The sequence below is a fragment of the Centroberyx affinis genome, unplaced genomic scaffold (genome assembly GCF_046629955.1).
Source record: "Centroberyx affinis isolate AG114_WGS23_722 - 3 ecotype Tasmania unplaced genomic scaffold, CSIRO-AGI_Caff_v1 ptg002958l_1, whole genome shotgun sequence".
Lineage (NCBI taxonomy): Eukaryota > Metazoa > Chordata > Actinopteri > Beryciformes > Berycidae > Centroberyx > Centroberyx affinis.
In genome coordinates, this window is record NW_027281071.1 from 79,234 (window position 1) to 94,148 (window position 14,915).

Consider the following 14,915-nt stretch of genomic DNA (forward strand, 5'->3'; position numbering starts at 1 on the left):
TAAAGCATATTGTAGTGTATTAGAGCCTATTGTAGTCTAATTTTACATGTTTAAAAAGATGTCATCGTCAATGGTGTTGGCTCAGCGGTCAAGGAGTTGAATTTCTAAAGTAAGTTTGTGCTTTTCAAGCTCCAGCTTCTCTTTTTTCCACTCTTTTTCCACTCTCTGTCTCCATCTCTACTCTCAATATTTCTTTCTCTGTTAAAATCTCATGGCGATCCGGACTTCATCTCTTCATTGCTTGAGAGGTTTTAGGTGAGGGGGCTGCTGTGTCGGCCTGAGTCTTTGTTGTCCTTGGTGCTGAAAGTGGTCTGGGGGGATTAAAGGAAACATTTTTTTAACCTTATCTCCATATATTGGTATAGAAACTACAACCGCTCTCTTCTTGGATTCTCGTCTCCGCCTCAGGGGGCGGGCAGTCCGACAGCGACCAGGAAGAGGCTACTTACTCCCCTTGTGGAAGCGTCTCTGCCGGGAATCGAACTCTGGTCTCCCGCTTGAGAGTCTGCAGTCTGACTCCCTGCGGGTCACGTGACCCATAAAGTGGTGAACAGACTGACCAACAATACCATCCATAGAGCCCCTGCTGTTGCGGGGCTAAAAATATATCAAATGTGAATCACTGGCTCACTTATATATATTTTTATGAGATCTTTTTAAAACTTGTGAATTATGACAGATTTGGTATAAACTGCGATATATTTTGACATACTCTGCAAATGTTCTGCAACCACAGCCTATGATGGGAAAACAGTGTAAACCGCACTCTTCTTGGAACAATGCATATAATATGTTTATCAATGTGTTTGCATCTGTCCATCTACAAATAAACCACATACACAAAAAAAAGAGGAAGATGGTGAAAGCCACAGAGCAAATGTGTCTATCACAATGGAGTATATTTTCCATTTACAGATTAAACTCCTTTAAAATGAATTTTTTTTAGACATGAAAACTCAAACATTTTGTTCCATAAGATCAGTCACATTACTTATGTATGGAGCAAGTTCGGATTTTAGATCATGACAACACAGGTTTGAGTCTTAGTCCTGTGGTGTCTGGTCGCTAACTAATCAGAATACCATAATAAATGAATTGCTACTTTGAATCAAGTGCTGAATTTCAATGGAAAAGACGGTGGTGAGCACTATTGTTTTTTTAAATATCTATTTTTGTACATGTAATGGTAGTTTAAGCACTTTTAAAGTTACAAATAGTTTTACATTAATAGCTACAAACAATGAGTTTCCTTTCTGGCTGGCCTGGCAGTCCAGAAATACTAATACACTTCCACAATAAGATTTCCATAAATGTGTTGAGTCACCAGCATTCACTGTCAGTGTTGTGTCATTTAAATTATGTGGTTCCCGTTGTACTTTCATTACCACAAAATGTATGCCTCAAAATGTATCATATTCATGGTATTCAAATTGTTTCATAAGCAAGAGAGCACCATTGTTTCAGCCAAACAAACATGCTGCGATCACTGATTATCTTCATCTTCAAATGATCAGACTGTCACGCACATAAGGAAGAAAGAGTCAGAGGGGTGGGAGATGTTTACCAACACACAGGATCTGATGTAACCTCTCCATGTGCTATTAAAATAGGATGTGCAGCTTCAAAGACACCTGTCTTGAATGCACTGATCAGACCTGTCCTCACTACACTTCTATTACACTGACCCTTCATCCATACTGCCAAGTCAGTGTCGTCAGACTGCAAGTGAGGTGAGAGGAAGATTAATTGACACGCAACATTTCTCTGTTTTACTTAAGAAGGGTAAGTCATTTAAAAGTCAAAGCTCAAAACATTCTTTTTCTCTGTGGCCTTCTGCTAAATCATCTGTATGTAGATGTAACAGGTGTTATCTTTATTTATTTCTTTTATTTATGTTTTACATATTTTATCTCTTTCTTTCTTTCTTTCTTTCTTTCTTTTGTAATGTAATTCTGAATAGTTGCAGTACTGTGTGGCCCTGAGCAAGTTGGCTTAAGAGGATTTTTATGTATTTTTTCTGTTTTATGTGAAGCACATTGGATTTGCCTTGTGTATGTAATGTGCTATATATATCAAGTTTGCCTTGCCTTGCCTTGCCTTGCCTTACATTGATATGTTTTAAACAAGTGTGCTCTTCATTATTGATTCAACAAATATTATATACATTATTTAAAGCTGCAGTAGGTAACTTTTATGGATTAACATTTGTAAGTAATAAAAATAAATAGGCATGTTTGGTGGCCAAAAACGAGCAGGATAATGTGTGAGAATCTCACAAACAGTGGTAGCTCCATTCCTCTGCTATTCTCAAACCCATCCGACCAATAAGGTGAAGTCTGAGGCAGAAAGCGTGACTCCGTCCTGTCAATCCCTCCTCCTGTCACTCACCGAGGAGTGGGAGGCGTATCAATCCTTGCGTTGATTTGAATTTCCAGAGATTTGATCTCTTTCCTCCAAATTTACCTACAGCAGCTTTAAAAATTTAAATAATTGAGCTTCTCCTCTCACCACAGCAAGGTGCAAGCGAGCTGTGGTATCGTACATCATGGAAGGGAAGGCATTTATTATCATGGTCTTATCAGGTTAGTGTATTTTGATGATCATATTTTTTCCAAGGAATTCTGATCAAAATAAAGTCAAATGTATCACACTTTAAGGTCCCATATTGTGGAAAACGGGATTTCCCTTGCCTCTGGGATGATAAAGGAGTTGGATGGTCTATCTAAACATGGTGAAAGTATCAAAACGCACGGTCGGCAACTAAATCCACACAATCCATATTAGAAAAGTGAGCCTCTAAACAAGCCGTTTGGACTTCCGTAACTTTGTGGCGTCACAAAGGTTCGCTCATTATCTTTTTTGTAACAAATAATAGACTAACAAAGTGTTTTTTTCAAAGCGGTTGAGCAGTTGTCATTGTTTATTACCGGAGAGTTTTCCCTACCTGTAGCCGCCGGGCCGCGGTGTCTCACGTTTCACTCTTGAAACGGTTAGCCAATCAGAACAGAGGGGTCGTTATTATTAATGAGCCTTAAAGACACGGTGACAGAAACAGCCTTTTCTTGGTAAGGCTCAGAGAGATGCTGGAAAATGAACATGTAAAAATGGATTGAGAGTGTTTTTGGAACATGACACCACACACACAGCTTTGAATGGACCTCAAGACACAAAATAAAATACTGGAAAGTGTAGGATGTGGGACCTTTAATGTACTTCATAAGAGTTGTTGGACAAATCAAGATGGGCAATACGCTTTCTGAATTCTTGATTCATGATTTTTAATGTGTGAGAGATACATGAGAGTGTAAAACAAATCAGGCATTGTCCATCATCTTTGCTTGTATCTTGTGCCTTTGTCATCTGTACACCAAGTAATAAATATCACATTTAACTGCAGTTAGTATTCACGCATTGTACAACAAATGCATTAAACTGCATGCTTTGATTGTCATCACAGGACTGTGCATCCTCCCCTCATGTTTTCCTCATCAGTACCACTTTGTTGAAGAACTAAAGACCTGGACTGAAGCCCAGAGCTACTGCAGGGAGAAGTACACTGACCTGGCCACTATAGACAACAAGGAAGATATGGACAAGCTGACTGACACTATAGGCAGATACTATAGTCAAGTGTGGATGGGACTGTATGATGCCATTAACAGTTGGAGGTGGTCTCTGGAAAATGAGGGTTACTATGGTGAAGGAGAGGCTGAATTCAGAATGTGGGAATCTACTGAACCCGAGAACATCTTCACAAAGACATGTGTGCTTACGATCAGTGCTGGGAAATGGGGGGATGCTCCTTGCAGCAGTAGATTCTCATTCATCTGCTGCAACGGTAAGAAGAAAGCAAAGTGAATGTAAGTGATAATAATAACAATTAAAACTGCAAGCAGTGATGAGCGGGCCCTCGCCTCCGTGTGCAAGTCGGGGCGTGTCGCAGCCGCGGGACATGTAGATGTTCTCAGGCCTGGACTCTTGTGCCTCATGTGAGATCCGCTGCAGATCGGACAAAGTACGCTCAAGTTCACACAACTTCCCGTCGCCAGTAGGTGGCGCTATGGCTATAAGCGAATATCGGCACGTAGACGCGTTCAGGCCGGGACTCTCATCGGACATGTGAAGTTTGGGCCAGATTTGACCACGTAGAGTCGCGTTACAACCCACTTCCTGTTTGGTGTCGCCAGTAGGTGGCGCAATGCCTATGACTCCCAATCGGCCTGTAGATGTCCTCAGGCCTGGACTCTGGACCAGCATGTGAAATCCGGTGCCGATCGGACGACGTAAACTCAAGTTAACGCAGCTTCCGGTTTCTAGGCGAAACATCGAAATTCGCCGCGCCGCCATGGCAACGCCGTGTGACGAACGCTCCCGATCTTCATCACGAAGCGTCATCAAGGTCCTACGGCTTTTCTGACCACATTTGAGGTGGATCTGGTCAACCCGCTAGTAGTAGCACACCCCAGTATAAAACATGTCATTTCCTCTCGCCAGTAGGTGGCGCTATGACTATAACCGAATATCGGCACGTAGATGTGTTCAGGCCGGGACTCTCATGCAGCGTGTGAAGTTTGGTCCAGATTTGACCATGTACAGTGGTGTTACAGGCCACTTCCTGTTTCGTAGCGAAACACGGAAATTCCACGCCACGCCCACGCCGTGTGACGAAAACTCACAGTTCGCACAACTTTGCATCGTCGAGGTCTGCTATACACGCTGACCGAGTTTGACGCGGATCCGATCATTCGCCTAGGACGAGTTCGTTAAAGTACGACCCCTGCAAACGCCCCAAAACGCCCCAAAATGTCGCACTCAATTCAAAATGGCGGACTTCCTGTCGGGTTTAGGCGCATGGTACCTACGGACTTTTTTTTAAGTCTGGACACGATACACGTGCCTACCAAGTTTCGTACGTGTAGGACAAACGTACGGCCGTGAGTATTTTTTTGAAATTTGTAGGGGGCGCTATCGAGCCATTTTGTCACACCCATGCGCGAGACCCATAAAATATATAAATTTTTGCCACTTCTGACGCGTGTGCAAAGTTTGGTGAGTTTTTGAGCACGTTTAGGCCCTCAAAAGGCCGATTTATTTGGAGGAAAAATAATAATAATTAAAACTGCAAGCAGTGATGAGCGGGCCCTCGCCTCCGTGTGCAAGTCGGGGTGTGTCGCAGCCGCGGGACATGTAGACGTCCTCAGGCCTGGACTCTCGTCCCTCATGTGAAATCCGGTGCAGATCGGACAAAGTACGCTCAAGTTCACACAAGTTCCTGTCGCCAGTAGGCGGCGCTATGGCTATAACCGAATATCGGCACGTAGACGCGTTCAGGCCGGGACTCTCATCCGACATGTGAAGTTTGGGCCAGATTTGACCACGTAGAGTCGAGTTACAACCCACTTCCTGTTTCGTGTCGCCAGTAGGTGGCGCAATGCCTATGACTCCCAATCGGCCTGTAGATGTCCTCAGGCCTGGACTCTGGACCAGCATGTGAAATCCGGTGCCGATCGGACGACGTAAACTCAAGTTAACGCAGCTTCCTGTTTCTAGGTGAAACATCGAAATTCGCCGCGCCGCCATGGGAACGCCGTTCGACCAACGCTCCCGATCTTCACCACGAAGCGTCATCAAGGTCCTACGGCTTTTCTGACCACATTTGAGGTGGATCTGGTCAACCCGGTAGTAGTAGCACACCCCAGTATAAAACATGTCATTTCCTCTCGCCAGTAGGTGGCGCTATGACTCTAACCGAATATCGGCACGTACACGTGTTCAGGCCGCGACTCTCATCCAACGTGTGAAGTTTGGGCCAGATGTGACCATGTACAGTGGTGTTACAACCCACTTCCTGTTTCGTGGCGAAACGTGGAAATTCGCCGCCTCACCACGCCCACGCCCTGTGACGAAAACGCAAGCTTTTGATAACTTTTCATCGTCCAGCTCTTTTATACACGCTGACCGAGTTTGACGCGGATCCGATCATTCGCCTAGGACGAGTTCGTTAAAGTACGACCCCTGCAAACGGCCAAAAACGCCCCAAAATGTGGCACTCAATTCAAAATGGCCGACTTCCTGTCGGGTTTAGGCGCATGGTACCTATGGACTTTTTTGTAAGTCTGGACACGATACACGTGTCTACCAAGTTTCGTACGTCTAGGGGAAACGTACAGCCGTGAGTATTTTTTTGAAATTTTGTAGGGGGCGCTATCGAGCCATTTTGCCACACCCATGCGCGAGACCCATAAAATATCAAATTTTTCGCCACTTCTGATGCGTGTGCAAAGTTGCGCAACTTTTTGAGTACGTTTAGGCCCTCAAAAGTCCGATTTTCATTAGCGACTAAGAAAAAGAATAATAATAATTAAAACTGCAAGCAGTGATGAGCGGGCCCTCGCCTCCGTGTGCAAGTCGGGGTGTGTTGCAGCCGCGGGACATGTAGATGTCCTCAGGCCTGGACTCTCGTCCCTCATGTGAAATCCGGTGCAGATCGGACAACGTACGCTCAAGTTCACACAACTTCCTGTCGCCAGTAGGCGGCGCTATGGCTATAACCGAATATCGTCACGTAGACGTGTTCAGGCCGGGACTCTCATCCGACGTGTGAAGTTTGGGCCAGATTTGACCACGTAGAGTCGCGTTACAACCCACTTCCTGTTTCCTCTCGCCAGTAGGTGGCGCAATGACTATAACTGAATATCGACCTGTAGATGTATTCAGGCCTGGACTCTAGTCAAACGTGTCAAATTTGGGCCAGATGTGACCACGTACAGTCGCGTTACAACCCACTTCCTGTTTCGTGTCACCAGTAGGTGGCGCAATGACTATTGCTCCTAATAGGCCTGTAGATGTCCTCAGGCCTGGACTCTTGTCCAGCATGTGAAATCTGGTGCTGATCGGACGACGTAAACTCAAGTTAACGCAGCTTCCTGTTTCATGGCGAAACATCAAAATTCGACGCCACGCCACGCCCACGCTGTGTGACGAAAACTCAAGCTTTTGATAACTTTTCATCGTCAAACTCTTTTATACACGCTGACCAAGTTTGACGTGAATCCGATCAACCGCCTAGGAGGAGTTCGTTAAAGTACGACCCCTGCAAATTCACACAGCTTCCTGTCGCCAGTAGGTGGCGCTATGACTATAACCGAATATCGGCACGTAGATATGTTCCGGCCGGGACTCTCATCAAACGTGTGAAGTTTGGTCCAGATTTGACAATGTACAGGCCAGTTACAAGCCACTTCCTGTTTCGTGGCGAAACGTGGAAATTTGACGCCTAGCCACGCCCACGCCGTGTGACGAAAACTCAAGCTTTTGATAACTTTTCATCATCAAACTGTTTTATACACGCTGACCGAGTTTGACATGGATCCGATCAACCGCCTAGGAGGAGTTCGTTAAAGTACGACCCCTGCAAACGCCCAAAAACGCCCCAAAATGTCGCAATCAATTCAAAATGGCCGACTTCCTGTCGGGTTTAGGCGCATGGTACCTACGGACTTTTTTGTAAGTCTGGACATGATACACGTGCCTACCAAGTTTCGTACGTCTAGGACAAACGTACGGCCGTGAGTATTTTTTTGAAATTTTGTAGGGGGCGCTATCGAGCCGTTTTGCCACACCCATGTGCGAGACCCATAAAATATAAAATTTTTCGCCACTTCTGACGTGTGTGCAAAGTTTCGCAACTTTTCGTGCATGTTTAGGCCCTCAAAAGTGCGATTTTTTTGTCCGGCTAATAATAATAATAATAATTCCTTCAGTTTCAATAGGGCTTCGCACGAGATCGTGCTCGGGCCCTAATAACAAGCAGTGATGAGCGGGCCCTCGCCTCTGTGTGCAAGTCGGGGTGTGTTGCAGCCGCGGGACATGTAGATGTCCTCAGGCCTGGACTCTTGTCCCTCATGTGAAATCCGGTGCAGATTGGACAACGTACGCTCAAGTTCACACAACTTCCTGTCCCCAGTAGGCGGCGCTATGGCTATAACCGAATATCGGCACGTAGACTCGTTCAGGCCGGGACTCTCATCCGACATGTGAAGTTTGGGCCAGATGTGACCATGTACAGTGGTGTTACAAGCCACTTCCTGTTTCGTGGCGAAACAGGGAAATTCGGCGCCACGCCACGCCCACGCCGTGTGACGAAAACTCACAGTTCGCACAACTTTGCATCGTCGAGGTCTTTTATACACGCTGACCGAGTTTGACGCGGATCCGATCATTCGCCTAGGACGAGTTCGTTAAAGTACGACCCCCGCAAATGGGCAAAAACGCCCCAAAATGTCGCACTCAATTCAAAATGGCGGACTTCCTGTCGGGTTTAGGCGCATGGTACCTACGGACTTTTTTTTAAGTCTGGACACGATACACGTGCCTACCAAGTTTCGTACGTCTAGGACAAACGTACGGCCGTGAGTATTTTTTTTTAATTTGTAGGGGGCGCTATCGAGCCATTTTGCCACACTCATGCACGAGACCCATAAAATATATAATTTTTCGCCACTTCCGACGCGTGTGCAAAGTTTCGCAACTTTCCGAGCACGTTTAGGCCCTCAAAAGTCCGATTTATTTGTCCAAGTAAGAAAAATAATAATAATAATAATAATAATAATAATAATAATAATAATTCCTTCAGTTTCAATAGGGCTTCGCACGAGATCTCGTGCTCGGGCCCTAATAATTCCTTCAATTTCAATAGGGCTTCGCACGAAGTCGTGCTCGGGCCCTAATAATAATAATAATAATAATAATTCCTTCAGTTTCAATAGGGCTTCGCACGAAGTCGTGCTCGGGCCCTAATAATTCCTTCAATTTCAATAGGGCTTCGCACGAAGTCGTGCTCGGGCCCTAATAATAATAATTCCTTCAATTTCAATAGGGCTTCGCACGAAGTCGTGCTCGGGCCCTAATAATTCCTTCAATTTCAATAGGGCTTCGCACGAAGTCGTGCTCGGGCCCTAATTAAAACTGCAAGCAGTGATGAGCGGGCCATCGCCTCCGTGTGCAAGTCGGGGCGTGTTGCAGCCGCGGGACATGTAGATGTCCTCAGGCATGGACTCTTGTCCATCATGTGAAATCTGGTGCATATCGGACAATGTACGCTGAAATTCACACAACTTCCTGTCGCCAGTAGGTGGCGCTATGACTATAACCGAATATCGGCACGTAGATGTGTTCAGGCCGGGACCGTTATCAAACCTGTGAAGTTTGGGGCAGATTTGACCATGTACAGTGGCGTTACAACCCACTTCCTGTTTCCTCTCGCCAGTAGGTGGCGCAATGACTATAACTGAATATCGGCATGTAGATGTCCTCAGGCCTGGACACTAGTCAAACGTGTGAAGTTTGGGCCAGATTTGACCATGTACAGTCACGTTACAACCCACTTCCTGTTTCATGTCACCAGTAGGTGGCGCAATGCCTATGACTCCTAATCGGCCTGTAGATGTCCTCAGGCCTGGACTCTGGACCAGCATGTGAAATCTGGTGCAAATCGGACGACGTACACTCAAGTTATGGCAGCTTCCTGTTTCACGGCGAAACATCGAAATTCGCCGCGCCGCCAGGGCAACGCCGTGTGACGAAAACTCAAGCTTTTGATAACTTTTCATCGTCGAGGGCTTTTATACACGCTGACTAAGTTTGACGTGGATCCGATCAACCGCCTAGGAGGAGTTCGTTAAAGTACGACCCCTGCAAATTCACACAGCTTCCTGTCTCCAGTAGGTGGCGCTATGACTATAACCGAATATCGGCACGTAGATGTGTTCAGGGCGGGACTCTCATCAAACGTGTGAAGTTTCGGCCAGATGTGACCACGTACAGTGGTGTTACAACCCACTTCCTGTTTCGTGGCGAAACACGGAAATTCCACGCCACGCCACGCCCACGCCGTGTGACGAAAACTCAAGCTTTTGATAACTTTTCATCGTCGAGGTCTTTTATACACACTGACCAAGTTTGACGTGGATCCGATCAACCGCCTAGGAGGAGTTCGTTAAAGTACGACCCCTGCAAATGCCCAAAAACGCCCTAAAATGTCGCAATCAATTCAAAATGGCCGACTTCCTGTCGGGTTTAGGCGCATGGTACCTATGGACTTTTTTTTAAGTCTGGACACGATACACGTGCCTACCAAGTTTCGTACGTCTAGGGGAAACGTACGGCGAGGAGTATTTTTTTGAAATTTTCTAGGGGGCGCTATCGAGCCATTTTGCCACACCCATGCGCGAGACCCATAAAATATATAATTTTTCGCCACTTCTGACGCGTGTGCAAAGTTTCGCAACTTTTCGAGCACGTTTAGGCCCTCAAAAGTCCGATTTATTTGTCCGGCGAAAAATAAAAATAAGAAAAAGAATAATAATTCCTTCAGTTTCAATAGGGCTTCGCACGAAGTCGTGCTCGGGCCCTAATAATAATAATAATAATTCCTTCAGTTTCAATAGGGCTTCGCACGAAGTCGTGCTCGGGCCCTAATTAAAACTGCAAGCAGTGATGAGCGGGCCCTCGCCTTTGTGTGCAAGTCGGAGTGTGTCGCAGCCGCGGGACATGTAGATGTCCTCAGGCCTGGACTCTTGTCCCTCATGTGAAATCCGGTGCAGATCGGACAACGTACGCTCAAGTTCACACAACTTCCCGTCGCCAGTAGGCGGCGCTATGGCTATAACCGAATATCGGCACGTAGAAGCGTTCAGGATGGGACTCTCATGGGACATGTGAAGTTTGGGCCAGATTTGACCACGTAGAGTCGCGTTACAACCCACTTCCTGTTTGGTGTCGCCAGTAGGTGGCGCAATGCCTATGACTCCCAATCGGCCTGTAGATGTCCTCAGGCCTGGACTCTGGTCCAGCATGTGAAATCGGGTGCCGATCGGACGACGTAAACTCAAGTTAACGCAGCTTCCTGTTTCACGGCGAAACATCGAAATTCGCCGCGCCGCCATGGCAACGCCGTGCGACGAACGCTCCCGATCTTCATCACGAAGCGTCATCAAGGTCCTACGGCTTTTCTGACCACATTTGAGGTGGATCTGGTCAACCCGCTAGTAGTAGCACACCCCAGTATAAAACATGTCATTTCCTCTCGCCAGTAGGTGGCGCTATGACTATAACCGAATATCGGCACGTAGATGTGTTCAGGCCGCGACTCTCATGCAGCGTGTGAAGTTTCAGCCAGATGTGACCATGTACAGTGGTGTTACAACCCACTTCCTGTTTCATGGCGAAACACGGAAATTCGACGCCACGCCACGCCCACGGCGTGTGACGAAAACTCAAGCTTTTGATAACTTTTCATCGTCGAGGTCTTTTATACACGCTGACCGAGTTTGACGCGGATCCGATCATTCGCCTAGGACGAGTTCGTTAAAGTACGACCCCTGCAAACGGCCAAAAACGCCCCAAAATGTCGCACTCAATTCAAAATGGCGGACTTCCTGTCGGGTTTAGGTGCATGGTACCTACGGACTTTTTTTTAAGTCTGGACACGATACACGTGCCTACCAAGTTTCGTACGTCTAGGACAAACGTACGGCCGTGAGTATTTTTTTGAAATTTGTAGGGGGCGCTATCGAGCCATTTTGCCACACCCATGCGCGAGACCTATAAAATATCAAATTTTTCGCCAGTTCTGATGCGTGTGCAAAGTTTGGTCCGTTTTCGAGCACCTTTAGCCCCTCAAAAATGCAATCAAACACGCGGAATAATAATAATAATTAAAACTGCAAGCAGTGATGAGCGGGCCCTCGCCTCCGTGCGCAAGTCGGGGTGTGCCGCAGTCGGGGTGCGCAGCAGCCGCGGCGTCGTGACTGGACACTGACGGGTTGATGTTGCCCACACCATGAAAATTTCATTTAAATCCAATGATGATTGTCACGCAAGGCTTACTTCCCTGGCCAGTAGGTGGCGCAATGCCTATGACTTCCAATTGGCCTGTAGATGTTGTCAGGCCTGTACTCTAGTCCAGTATGTGAAATCTGGTGCAGATTGGACAATGTATGCTCAAGTTCACACAACTTCCTGTTGCCAGCAGGTGGCGCTATGACTATGAGTGAATATCGGCACGTAGATGTGTTCAGCTCGGGACTCTCATTTCAGATTTGACCATGTACAGTCTTGTTACAACCCACTTCCTGTTTCGTGTTGCCAGTAGGTGGCGCAATTACAATTACTCCTAATTGGCCTGTAGATGTCCTCAGGCCTGGGTTGTGTCCAACATGTGAAATCTGGTGCAGATCGGACGATGTGAACTCAAGTTAACGCAGCTTCCTGTTTCACTGCGAAACAGTTGACTTCAGTTAGTAATCATCATTATTGGTGATTATTCACTCTTGTTTGTTTACACTGTGATTAGGAACCAGAGGGCTTTATTTGTCAAATATTGTTTTGAACTTTGTGCTATAAAACAGAAAAGATGGTCCCCACTATGACTGAAAGAATGATTGAAGGGGTGTGATTGTGTGAAGAAAATGATATTGGCCTTTGTTCAATGGTATGGAGTGACGGTCATTCTGTTGCATGGATGATAAATTTCCACAGTAACAGATTTGATCATTGTCAATAAGCTGTTATAATGCTGAACAGGAAAAGCATTGTTAATGTTTGGTGAGTGCTTGCTTTTGTAAAGGTGGTGTTGCCTGCTGTGTGTTTTTAGAGGGAAATAAATATTTTGCCATAGAGTCTTTAATGGAGATTCTATTGTGTGTAAGGTGAACTGCTGGTAAATTTGGCTTTTCATATGATGAGCACAGATTTTTGAGTTGACATTGTTACAATTTGCTGTAGCCTAAATGTAGAAATGAAAATTAATGTTTTTTGAGTTGAGTTGGCAGGAGATGCAACTGAATCTTGCATGGCAATGAAAGTTCAAGTAAAGCAGACGCATTTTTCTAGTATGATGTCTTATCTGAGAGTTTGTATAAAGTGGAAGGCACAGAACCAATGCTGCATTCATTTCAGTCTGATACTCAGTAGTAAGGGGTGTAGTTACTTTTCAGATGTGGATTGTACTTACATGATTAATTGTGAGTTTGTAATATATGAGTCATTGATAGAAATTATACTGCCCAATAATAAATAAGTGGTTAAAATGAGGTTGGATTGGAACAGCTGCAATAAAGTAGTGCTTATTACAATGTAATGTATCAGTAATAATGAATGTTATTGGGCTGCCATGATTTTTGATGATCATAAGTAATCATTCTTGTTGTTGGGACAGAAATGTGCAGTTGTCTTCATGTGATCATACAGACTAGTGTTGAGTGAGCTAAAGTTGTTTCATGTTGCAGTAATGTCTCCTGAGCTGACTGTGTTTTTCAGGATAGGTGGGCTGTCAATTGTTCTCTTGTCTGTATACATTTTGAACAGGGATGAGTTCTTCATCATAGATAGAGCTATACCAATGGTAATTTATTATGATCAATGTTGATACAGAGAAAGTAATGATAAACATTCTTGTACTTTGTGATGGTGCATTATTGTCAAAATGGAGGTGAGACGTTTCATGAAACATTAGGTATTTAGAGGCAAAGTTTCAAACCACATACAAGGTTAGAAGGTATGAGGAATGTGCAGAGACAATGTGTGGGTGTGGTCCAAAGGAGTGAAAGGAAGAGGATCCTTTAATCAGAAGTCGTCATCCTTGCTATTGAGACACAGATGTACTGTTGGAGTTGTTTAGACACTAGTGTGAAGTGAGGCATTAGTGGTACAATGAGCACTAATCTCTTTCATTTATATGAATGGTGCATTAGAACATGGCAGACATGGTGCTTAAAGCTATTGTTGTGTAATGGGCAATTATTGTCAGTTAAGGTAAATCTGTGTTTGCATATGTTTTCATTAGTATTGTCCATGATGAATGGTGAATCAGTGCAGGCAGGTCATGTGAGATGCTGCAAATGTTTCATTCACTGAGAAGGTTTTGAAGCAGTGGAAAAGTCACAGACACAGAATTGAAAGAGTTAATCAGGTGAATAAAGTGTCCTAGTGTAATATAGTGTGTGGTTGCTGTGGACTAAGAATTGGAATGAAAATTAATAATTTGATCACCTGTTTAATGTTATGGAGCGAGCGTCACAGTCCTGCATGGAAGTATAATTTAGGAAAGAACTGGATGTGATTATTGTCAATAAGCTGTTACACAGTTGAAGAGAAATAGCATTGTTAATGTTTGATGAGTTTCTGCTTTTGTAAAGACAGTGTTTCCTGCTTTGGTGTTTGCAGTGGTAGATAAATATGTTGCTGCTGAGAGTTTAGAGTATTAGTGTGAACTTCATGCAGCATTGGTTGTGAGTGTGTTACGTTATGGACACGCTTAGTTCCATTGTTATAATGCTGCACCATTTCTACATAGCTTCTGTATTAGCCAATAAATGTTTAACTTCATGTGACACAGATTGTAATCATCAGGGAAAAATAAATGACAGTTTAGTGCAAGTTTCTTTCCCTTGAAAGTAATGCAGGCAAGGATTAATAAAAACTGTAATACACTGAAAAACTTATGCACTATGGAAATGTGGTTGCAGTAGTTTAACAGTGGGCTTTGTGAGGTTAGTCCATACTTTAGGTGATTTATCCCTTGTATTTTAGGCAAACTGATGACTGCCAGTACTTCCTATATTTCCTAACCATGTGAAATTGTTGTTGTGTAGCAATATTTTAATGGAAGTATTCAAATTACTGTAGATCCTGAAGTATTGTTGTTGCTTTACTTACATATGTCATGATAGGTTGTCAGCGGTTTTCATACTACACCCCATATTCCAAAAAGTTACAATGGCAACATTGCTCGTGCTACTTTATTAAAAAAAACATCACCTTTACAAATGAGATGTTGTGGAATGGGCAATTATTGTTAGGTAAGGTAAATTTGGTTTGGATATGGTTTTATGTGTCTTCTACATGTTGCAGAT

General features: G+C 44.6%; 1 long non-coding RNA gene across 1 annotated transcript; it reads left to right on the forward strand.

The window, feature by feature from the left end:
• Window positions 1–1,644: 1,644 nt before the first annotated feature.
• LOC139658750 (uncharacterized) lies at window positions 1,645–3,548 on the forward strand. The gene is made up of 3 exons (XR_011696215.1): window positions 1,645–1,782; window positions 2,514–2,582; window positions 3,458–3,548. It is a non-coding gene; the product is annotated as an uncharacterized lncRNA (long non-coding RNA).
• Window positions 3,549–14,915: the final 11,367 nt, after the last annotated feature.